The sequence below is a fragment of the Phyllobates terribilis genome, unplaced genomic scaffold, assembly GCF_046119375.1.
Source record: "Phyllobates terribilis strain yellow unplaced genomic scaffold, ASM4611937v1 Scaffold_7__3_contigs__length_470593459, whole genome shotgun sequence".
Classification (NCBI taxonomy): domain Eukaryota; kingdom Metazoa; phylum Chordata; class Amphibia; order Anura; family Dendrobatidae; genus Phyllobates; species Phyllobates terribilis.
In genome coordinates, this window is record NW_027362767.1 from 352,805,196 (window position 1) to 352,817,537 (window position 12,342).

The window sequence follows — 12,342 nt, forward strand, 5'->3', positions numbered from 1 at the left end:
TAGATGGACTAAGAGAACAAGTCCCACACACTGCTACAAGCCCCAGCCCAAATATTTTTTCAGAGCTAGACGCAGATAAAAATTATTTTGAATTTGCAACCTGGTGGAGGTTAGTATAGATGGACTAATAGAACAAGTCCCACACACTGCTACAAGCCCAGGCCCAAATATTTTTTCAGCGCTAGATGCAGATAAAAATTATTTTGAATTTGCAACCTTGTGGAGGTTAGTATAGATGGACTAATAGAACAAGTCCCACACACTGTTAGAAGCCCAAATATTTTTTCAGAGCGAGATGCAGATAAAAATTATTTTGAATTTGCAACCTGGTGGAGGTTAGTACAGCTGGACTAATAGAACAAGTCCCACACACTGCTACAAGCCCAAGCCCAAATATTTTTTCAGAGCTAGATGCAGATAAAAATTATTTTCAATTTGCAACCTGGTGGAGGTTAGTATAGATGGACTAATAGAACAAGTCCCACACACTGCTACAAGCCCAAGCCTAAATATTTTTTCAGAGCTAGATGCAGATAAAAATTATTTTGAATTTGCAACCTGGTGGAGGTTAGTATAGATGGACTAATAGAACAAGTCCCACACACTGCTACAAGCCAAAGCTCAAATATTTTTTCAGAGCTAGATGCAGATAAAAATTATTTTGAACTTGCAACCTGGTGGAGTTTAGTATATATGGACTAATAGAACAAGTCCCACACATTGCTACAAGCCCAAATATTTTTTCAGAGCTAGATGCAGATAAAAATTGTTTTGAATTTGCAACCTGGTGGAGGTTAGTATAGATGGACTAATAGAACAAGTCCCACACACTGCTACAAGCCCAAGCCCAAATATTGTTTCAGAGCTTGATGCAGATAAAAATTATTTTGAATTTGCAACCTGGTGGAGGTTTGTATAGATGGACTAATAGAACGAGTCCCACACACTGCTACAAGCTCAAGCCCAAATATTTTTTCAGAGCTAAATGCAGATTAAAATTATTTTGAATTTGCAACCTGGTGGAGGTTAGTATAGATGGACTAATAGAAGAAGTCCCACACACTGTTAGAAGCCCAAATATTTTTTCAGAGCTAGATGCAGATAAAAATTATTTTGAATTTGCAACCTGGTGGAGGTTAGTACAGATGGACTAATAGAACAAGTCCCACACACTGCTACAAGTCCAAGCCCAAATATTTTTTCAGAGCTAGATGCAGATAAAAATTATTTTCAATTTGCAACCTGGTGGAGGTTAGTATAGATGGACTAATAGAACAAGTCCCACACACTGCTACAAGCCCAAGCCTAAATATTTTTTCAGAGCTAGATGCAGATAAAAATTATTTTGAATTTGCAACCTGGTGGAGGTTAGTATCGATGGACTAATAGAACAAGTCCCACACACTGCTACAAGCCAAAGCTCAAATATTTTTCAGAGCTAGAAGCAGATAAAAATTATTTTGAATTTGCAACCTGGTGGAGTTTAGTATATATGGACTAATAGAACAAGTCCCACACATTGCTACAAGCCCAAATATTTTTTCAGAGCTAGATGCAGATAAAAAATATTTTGAATTTGCAACCTGATGGAGGTTAGTATAGATGGACTAATAGAACAAGTCCCAAACACTGCTACACGCCCAAGCCCAAATATTTTTTCAGAGCTAGATGCAGATAAAAATTATTTTGAATTTTCAACCAGGTGGAGGTTAGTATAGATGGACTAACAGAACAAGTCCCACACACTGCTACAAGCCCAAGCCCAAATATTTTTTCAGACCTGGATGCAGATAAAAATTATTTTGAATTTCAAACCTGGTGGAGGTTAGTATAGATGGACTAATAGAACTAATCCCACACACTGCTACAAGCCCAAGCCCAAATATTTTTTCAGAGCTAGATGCAGATAAAAATTATTTTGAATTTGCAACCTGGTGAAGGTTAGCATAGATGGACTAATAGAACAAGTCCCACACATTACTACAAGCCCAAGCCCAAATATTTTTTCAGAGCTAGATGCAGATAAAAATAATTTTGAATTTGCAACCTGGTGGAGGTTGGTATAGATGGACTAATAGAACAAGTCCCACACACTGCTACAAGCCCAAGCCCAAATAAGTTTTCAGAGCTAGATGCAGATAAAAATTATTTTGAATTTGCAACCTGGTGGAGGTTAGTATAGATCGACTAGTAGAACAAGTCCCACAAACTGCTACAAGCCCAGTCCCAAATATTTTTTCAGAGCTTGATGCAGATAAAAATTATTTTGAATTTGCAACCTGGTGGAGTTTAGTATAGATGGACTAAGAGAACAAGTCCCACACACTGCTACATGCCCAAGCCCAAATATTTTTTCAGAGCTAGATGCAGATAAAAATTATTTTCAATTTGCCACCTGGTGGAGGTTAGTATAGATTGACTAATAGAACAAGTCCCACACACTGCTACAAGCCAAAGCCCATATATTTTTTCAGAGCTAGATGCAGATAAAAATTACTTTCAATTTGCAACCTGGTGGAGGTTAGTATAGATGGACTAATAGAACAAGTTCCACACACTGCTACAAGCCAAAGCTCAAATATTTTTTCATTGCTAGATGTAGATAAAAATTATTTTGAATTTGCAACCTGGTGTAGTTTAGTATATATGGACTAATAGAACAAGTCCCACACATTGCTACAAGCCCAAATATTTTTTCAGAGCTAGATGCAAATAAAAATAATTTTGAATTTGCAACCTGGTTGAGGTTAGTATAGATGGACTAATAGAACAAGTCCCACACACATCTACAAGCCGAAGCCCAAATATTTTTTCAGAGCTTGATGCAGATAAAAATTATTTTGAATTTGCAACCTGGTGGAGTTTAGTATAGATGAACTAATAGAACAAGTCCCACACACTGCTACAAGCCAAAGCCCAAATATTTTTTCAGAGCTAGATGCAGATAAAAATTACTTTAAATTTGCAACCTGGTGGAGGTTAGTATAGATGGACTAATAGAACAAGTTCCACACACTGCTACAAGCCAAAGCTCAAATATTTTTTCATTGCTAGATGTAGATAAAAATTATTTTGAATTTGCAACCTGGTGGAGTTTAGTATATATGGACTAATAGAACAAGTCCCACACATTGCTGCAAGCCTAAATATTTTTTCAGAGCTAGATGCAGATAAAAATAATTTTGAATTTGCAACCTGGTTGAGGTTAGTATAGATGGACTAATAGAACAAGTCCCACCCACATCTACAAGCCGAAGCCCAAATATTTTTTCAGAGCTAGATGCAGATAAAAATTATTTTGAAATTGCAACCTGGTGGAGTTTAGTGCAGATGGACTAATAGAACAAGTCCCACACACTGCTACAAGCCGAAGCCCAAATATTTTTTCAGAGCTAGATGCAGATAAAAATTATTTTGAATTTGCAACCTGGTGGAGGTTAGTATAGATGGACTAATAGAACAAGTCCCACACACTGCTACAAGCCCAAGCCCAAATATTTTTTCAGAGCTAGATGCAGATAAAAATTATTTTGAATTTGCAACCTGGTGGAGGTTAGTATAGATGGACTATTAGAACAAGTCCCACACACTGTTAGAAGCCCAAATATTTTTTCAGAGCTAGATGCAGATAAAAATTATTTTGAATTTGCAACCTGGTGGAGGTTAGTACAGCTGGACTAATAGAACAAGTCCCACACACTGCTACAAGCCCAAGCCCAAATATTTTTTCAGAGCTAGATGCAGATAAAAATTATTTTGAATTTGCAACCTGGTGGAGGTTAGTATAGATGGACTAATAGAACAAGTCCCACACACTGCTACAAGCCCAAGCCTAAATATTTTTTCAGAGCTAGATGCAGATAAAAATTATTTTGAATTTGCAACCTGGTGGAGGTTAGTATAGATGCAATAATAGCACAAGTACCACACACTGCTACAAGCCCAAGCTCAAATATTTTTTCAGAGCTAGATGCAGATAAAAATTATATTGAATTTGCAACCTGGTGGAGGTTAGTATAGATGGACTAATAGAACAAGTCCCACACACTACTACAAGTCCAAGCTCAAATATTTTTTCAGAGCTAGATGCAGATAAAAATTAATATGAATTTGCAACCTGGTGGAGGTTAGTATAGATGGACTATTAGAACAAGTCCCACACACTGCTACAAGCCGAAGCCCAAATATTTTTTCAGAGCTAGATGCAGATTAAAATTATTTTGAATTATGAACCTGGTGGAGGTTAGTATAGATGGACTAATAGAACAAGTTCCACACAATGCTACAAGGCCAAATATATTTTCAGAGCTAGATGCAGATAAAAATTATTTTGAATTTGCAAGCTAGTGGAGGTTAGTATAGATGGACTAATAGAACAAGTCCCACACACTGCTACAAGCACAAGCCCAAATATTTTTTCAGAGCTAGATGCAGATAAAAATTATTTTGAATTTGCAACCTGGTGGAGGTTAGTAAAGATGGACTAAGAGAACAAGTCCCACACACTGCTACAAGCCCCAGCCCAAATATTTTTTCAGAGCTAGACGCAGATAAAAATTATTTTGAATTTGCAACCTGGTGGAGGTTAGTATAGATGGACTAATAGAACAAGTCCCACACACTGCTACAAGCCCAAATATTTTTTCAGAGCGAGATGCAGATAAAAATTATTTTGAATTTGCAACCTGGTGGAGGTTAGTACAGCTGGACTAATAGAACAAGTCCCACACACTGCTACAAGCCCAAGCCCAAATATTTTTTCAGAGCTAGATGCAGATAAAAATTATTTTCAATTTGCAACCTGGTGGAGGTTAGTATAGATGGACTAATAGAACAAGTCCCACACACTGCTACAAGCCCAAGCCTAAATATTTTTTCAGAGCTAGATGCAGATAAAAATTATTTTGAATTTGCAACCTGGTGGAGGTTAGTATATATGGACTAATAGAACAAGTCCCACACATTGCTACAAGCCCAAATATTTTTTCAGAGCTAGATGCAGATAAAAATTGTTTTGAATTTGCAACCTGGTGGAGGTTAGTATAGATGGACTAATAGAACAAGTCCCACACACTGCTACAAGCCCAAGCCCAAATATTGTTTCAGAGCTTGATGCAGATAAAAATTATTTTGAATTTGCAACCTGGTGGAGGTTTGTATAGATGGACTAATAGAACGAGTCCCACACACTGCTACAATCTCAAGCCCAAACATTTTTTCAGAGCTAGATGCAGATAAAAAATATTTTGAATTTGCAACCTGATGGAGGTTAGTATAGATGGACTAATAGAACAAGTCCCAAACACTGCTACAAGCCCAAGCCCAAATATTTTTTCAGAGCTAGATGCAGATAAAAATTATTTTGAATTTGCAACCAGGTGGAGGTTAGTATAAATGGACTAACAGAACAAGTCCCACACACTGCTACAAGCCCAAGCCCAAATATTTTTTCAGACCTGGATGCAGATAAAAATTATTTTGAATTTCAAACCTGGTGGAGGTTAGTATAGATGGACTAATAGAACTAATCCCACACACTGCTACAAGCCCAAGCCCAAATATTTTTTCAGAGCTAGATGCAGATAAAAATTATTTTGAATTTGCAACCTGGTGAAGGTTAGCATAGATGGACTAATAGAACAAGTCCCACACATTACTACAAGCCCAAGCCCAAATATTTTTTCAGAGCTAGATGCAGATAAAAATAATTTTGAATTTGCAACCTGGTGGAGGTTGGTATAGATGGACTAATAGAACAAGTCCCACACACTGCTACAAGCCCAAGCCCAAATAATTTTTCAGAGCTAGATGCAGATAAAAATTATTTTGAATTTGCAACCTGGTGGAGGTTAGTATAGATCGACTAGTAGAACAAGTCCCACAAACTGCTACAAGCCCAGTCCCAAATATTTTTTCAGAGCTTGATGCAGATAAAAATTATTTTGAATTTGCAACCTGGTGGAGTTTAGTATAGATGGACTAAGAGAACAAGTCCCACACACTGCTACATGCCCAAGCCCAAATATTTTTTCAGAGCTAGATGCAGATAAAAATTATTTTCAATTTGCCACCTGGTGGAGGTTAGTATAGATTGACTAATAGAACAAGTCCCACACACTGCTACAAGCCAAAGCCCAAATATTTTTTCAGAGCTAGATGCAGATAAAAATTACTTTCAATTTGCAACCTGGTGGAGGTTAGTATAGATGGACTAATAGAACAAGTTCCACACACTGCTACAAGCCAAAGCTCAAATATTTTTTCATTGCTAGATGTAGATAAAAATTATTTTGAATTTGCAACCTGGTGTAGTTTAGTATATATGGACTAATAGAACAAGTCCCACACATTGCTACAAGCCCAAATATTTTTTCAGAGCTAGATGCAGATAAAAATAATTTTGAATTTGCAACCTGGTTGAGGTTAGTATAGATGGACTAATAGAACAAGTCCCACACACATCTACAAGCCGAAGCCCAAATATTTTTTCAGAGCTAGATGCAGATAAAAATTATTTTGAATTTGCAACCTGGTGGAGTTTAGTATAGATGAACTAATAGAACAAGTCCCACACACTGCTACAAGCCAAAGCCCAAATATTTTTTCAGAGCTAGATGCAGATAAAAATTACTTTAAATTTGCAACCTGGTGGAGGTTAGTATAGATGGACTAATAGAACAAGTTCCACACACTGCTACAAGCCAAAGCTCAAATATTTTTTCATTGCTAGATGTAGATAAAAATTATTTTGAATTTGCAACCTGGTGGAGTTTAGTATATATGGACTAATAGAACAAGTCCCACACATTGCTGCAAGCCTAAATATTTTTTCAGAGCTAGATGCAGATAAAAATAATTTTGAATTTGCAACCTGGTTGAGGTTAGTATAGATGGACTAATAGAACAAGTCCCACACACATCTACAAGCCGAAGCCCAAATATTTTTTCAGAGCTAGATGCAGATAAAAATTATTTTGAAATTGCAACCTGGTGGAGTTTAGTGCAGATGGACTAATAGAACAAGTCCCACACACTGCTACAAGCCGAAGCCCAAATATTTTTTCAGAGCTAGATGCAGATAAAAATTATTTTGAATTTGCAACCTGGTGGAGGTTAGTATAGATGGACTAATAGAACAAGTCCCACACACTGCTACAAGCCCAAGCCCAAATATTTTTTCAGAGCTAGATGCAGATAAAAATTATTTTGAATTTGCAACCTGGTGGAGGTTAGTATAGATGGACTATTAGAACAAGTCCCACACACTGTTAGAAGCCCAAATATTTTTTCAGAGCTAGATGCAGATAAAAATTATTTTGAATTTGCAACCTGGTGGAGGTTAGTACAGCTGGACTAATAGAACAAGTCCCACACACTGCTACAAGCCCAAGCCCAAATATTTTTTCAGAGCTAGATGCAGATAAAAATTATTTTGAATTTGCAACCTGGTTTAGGTTAGTATAGATGGACTAATAGAACAAGTCCCACACACTGCTACAAGCCCAAGCCTAAATATTTTTTCAGAGCTAGATGCAGATAAAAATTATTTTGAATTTGCAACCTGGTGGAGGTTAGTATAGATGCAATAATAGCACAAGTACCACACACTGCTACAAGCCCAAGCTCAAATATTTTTTCAGAGCTAGATGCAGATAAAAATTATATTGAATTTGCAACCTGGTGGAGGTTAGTATAGATGGACTAATAGAACAAGTCCCACACACTACTACAAGTCCAAGCTCAAATATTTTTTCAGAGCTAGATGCAGATAAAAATTAATATGAATTTGCAACCTGGTGGAGGTTAGTATAGATGGACTATTAGAACAAGTCCCACACACTGCTACAAGCCGAAGCCCAAATATTTTTTCAGAGCTAGATGCAGATTAAAATTATTTTGAATTATGAACCTGGTGGAGGTTAGTATAGATGGACTAATAGAACAAGTTCCACACAATGCTACAAGGCCAAATATATTTTCAGAGCTAGATGCAGATAAAAATTATTTTGAATTTGCAAGCTAGTGGAGGTTAGTATAGATGGACTAATAGAACAAGTCCCACACACTGCTACAAGCACAAGCCCAAATATTTTTTCAGAGCTAGATGCAGATAAAAATTATTTTGAATTTGCAACCTGGTGGAGGTTAGTAAAGATGGACTAAGAGAACAAGTCCCACACACTGCTACAAGCCCCAGCCCAAATATTTTTTCAGAGCTAGACGCAGATAAAAATTATTTTGAATTTGCAACCTGGTGGAGGTTAGTATAGATGGACTAATAGAACAAGTCCCACACACTGCTACAAGCCCAAATATTTTTTCAGAGCGAGATGCAGATAAAAATTATTTTGAATTTGCAACCTGGTGGAGGTTAGTACAGCTGGACTAATAGAACAAGTCCCACACACTGCTACAAGCCCAAGCCCAAATATTTTTTCAGAGCTAGATGCAGATAAAAATTATTTTCAATTTGCAACCTGGTGGAGGTTAGTATAGATGGACTAATAGAACAAGTCCCACACACTGCTACAAGCCCAAGCCTAAATATTTTTTCAGAGCTAGATGCAGATAAAAATTATTTTGAATTTGCAACCTGGTGGAGGTTAGTATATATGGACTAATAGAACAAGTCCCACACATTGCTACAAGCCCAAATATTTTTTCAGAGCTAGATGCAGATAAAAATTGTTTTGAATTTGCAACCTGGTGGAGGTTAGTATAGATGGACTAATAGAACAAGTCCCACACACTGCTACAAGCCCAAGCCCAAATATTGTTTCAGAGCTTGATGCAGATAAAAATTATTTTGAATTTGCAACCTGGTGGAGGTTTGTATAGATGGACTAATAGAACGAGTCCCACACACTGCTACAATCTCAAGCCCAAACATTTTTTCAGAGCTAGATGCAGATAAAAAATATTTTGAATTTGCAACCTGATGGAGGTTAGTATAGATGGACTAATAGAACAAGTCCCAAACACTGCTACAAGCCCAAGCCCAAATATTTTTTCAGAGCTAGATGCAGATAAAAATTATTTTGAATTTGCAACCAGGTGGAGGTTAGTATAAATGGACTAACAGAACAAGTCCCACACACTGCTACAAGCCCAAGCCCAAATATTTTTTCAGACCTGGATGCAGATAAAAATTATTTTGAATTTCAAACCTGGTGGAGGTTAGTATAGATGGACTAATAGAACTAATCCCACACACTGCTACAAGCCCAAGCAAAAATATTTTTTCAGAGCTAGATGCAGATAAAAATTATTTTGAATTTGCAACCTGGTGAAGGTTAGCATAGATGGACTAATAGAACAAGTCCCACACATTACTACAAGCCCAAGCCCAAATATTTTTTCAGAGCTAGATGCAGATAAAAATAATTTTGAATTTGCAACGTGGTGGAGGTTAGTATAGATGGACTAATAGAACAAGTCCCACACACTGCTACAAGCCCAAGCCCAAATAATTTTTCAGAGCTAGATGCAAATAAAAATTATTTTGAATTTGCAACCTGGTGGAGGTTAGTATAGATCGACTAATAGAACAAGTCCCACACACTGCTACAAGCCCAGTCCCAAATATTTTTTCAGAGCTTGATGCAGATAAAAATTATTTTGAATTTGCAACCTGGTGGAGTTTAGTATAGATGGACTAAGAGAACAAGTCCCACACACTGCTCCATGCCCAAGCCCAAATATTTTTTCAGAGCTAGATGCAGATAAAAATTATTTTCAATTTGCCACCTGGTGGAGGTTAGTATAGATTGACTAATAGAACAAGTCCCACACACTGCTACAAGCCAAAGCCCAAATATTTTTTCAGAGCTAGATGCAGATAAAAATTACTTTCAATTTGCAACCTGGTGGAGGTTAGTATAGATGGACTAATAGAACAAGTTCCACACACTGCTACAAGCCAAAGCTCAAATATTTTTTCATTGCTAGATGTAGATAAAAATTATTTTGAATTTGCAACCTGGTGGAGTTTAGTATATATGGACTAATAGAACAAGTCCCACACATTGCTACAAGCCCAAATATTTTTTCAGAGCTAGATGCAGATAAAAATAATTTTGAATTTGCAACCTGGTTGAGGTTAGTATATATGGACTAATAGAACAAGTCCCACACACATCTACAAGCCGAAGCCCAAATATTTTTTCAGAGCTAGATGCAGATAAAAATTATTTTGAATTTGCAACCTGGTGGAGGTTAGTATAGATGGACTAATAGAACAAGTCCAACACACTGCTACAAGCCCAAGCCCAAATATTTTTTCAGAGCTAGATGCAGATAAAAATTATTTTGAATTTGCAACCTGGTGCAGGTTAGTATAGATGGACTAATAGAATAAGTCCCACACACTGCTACAACCCCAAGCCCAAATATTTTTTCAGAGCTAGATGCAGATAAAAATTATTTTGAATTTGCAACCTGGAGGAGGTTAGTATAGATGGACTAATAGAACAAGTCCCACACACTGCTACAAGCCCAAGCCCAAATATTTTTTCAGAGCTAGATGCAGATTAAAATTATTTTGAATTTGGAACCTGGTGGAGGTTAGTATAGATGGACTAATAGAACAAGTTCCACACACTGCTACAAGGCCAAATATATTTTCAGAGCTAGATGCAGATAAAAATTATTTTGAATTTGCAAGCTAGTGGAAGTTAGTATAGATGGACTAATAGAACAAGTCCCACACACTGCTTCAAGCCCAAGACCAAATATTTTTTCAGAGCTTGATGCAGATAAAAATTATTTTGAATTTGCAACTTGGTGGAGGTTAGTATAGATGGACTAATAGAACATGTCCCACACACTGCTACAAGACCAAGCCCAAATATTTTTTCAGAGCTAGATGCAGATAAAAATTATTTTGAATTTGCAACCTGGTGGAGGTTAGTATAGATGGACTAATAGAACAAGTCCCACACACTGCTACAAGCCCAAGCCCAAATATTTTTTCAGCGCTAGATGCAGATAAAAATTATTTTGAATTTGCAACCTTGTGGAGGTTAGTATAGATGGACTAATAGAACAAGTCCCACACACTGTTAGAAGCCCAACTATTTTTTCAGAGCTAGATGCAGATAAAAATTATTTTGAATTTGCAACCTGGTGGAGGTTAGTACAGCTGGACTAATAGAACAAGTCCCACAAACTGCTACAAGCCCAAGCCCAAATATTTTTTCAGAGCTAGATGCAGATAAAAATTATTTTGAATTTGCAACCTTGTGGAGGTTAGTATAGATGGACTAATAGAACAAGTCCCACACAATGCTACAAGCCCAAGACCAAATATTTTTTCAGAGCTAGATGCAGATAAAAATTATTTTGAATTTGCAACTTGGTGGAGGTTAGTATAGATGGACTAATAGAACATGTCCCACACACTGCTACAAGCCCAAGCCCAAATATTTTTTCAGAGCTAGATGCAGATTAAAATTATTTTGAATTTGCAACCTGGTGGAGGTTAGTATAGATGGACTAATAGAAGAAGTCCCACACACTGTTAGAAGCCTAAATATTTTTTCAGAGCTAGATGCAGATAAAAATTATTTTGAATTTGCAACCTGGTGGAGGTTAGTACAGATGGACTAATAGAACAAGTCCCACACATTGCTGCAAGCCTAAATATTTTTTCAGAGCTAGATGCAGATAAAAATAATTTTGAATTTGCAACCTGGTTGAGGTTAGTATAGATGGACTAATAGAACAAGTCCCACACACATCTACAAGCCGAAGCCCAAATATTTTTTCAGAGCTAGATGCAGATAAAAATTATTTTGAAATTGCAACCTGGTGGAGTTTAGTGCAGATGGACTAATAGAACAAGTCCCACACACTGCTACAAGCCGAAGCCCAAATATTTTTTCAGAGCTAGATGCAGATAAAAATTATTTTGAATTTGCAACCTGGTGGAGGTTAGTATAGATGGACTAATAGAACAAGTCCCACACACTGCTACAAGCCCAAGCCCAAATATTTTTTCAGAGCTAGATGCAGATAAAAATTATTTTGAATTTGCAACCTGGTGGAGGTTAGTATAGATGGACTATTAGAACAAGTCCCACACACTGTTAGAAGCCCAAATATTTTTTCAGAGCTAGATGCAGATAAAAATTATTTTGAATTTGCAACCTGGTGGAGGTTAGTACAGCTGTACTAATAGAACAAGTCCCACACACTGCTACAAGCCCAAGCCCAAATATTTTTTCAGAGCTAGATGCAGATAAAAATTATTTTGAATTTGCAACCTGGTGGAGGTTAGTATAGATGGACTAATAGAACAAGTCCCACACACTGCTACAAGCCCAAGCCTAAATATTTTTTCAG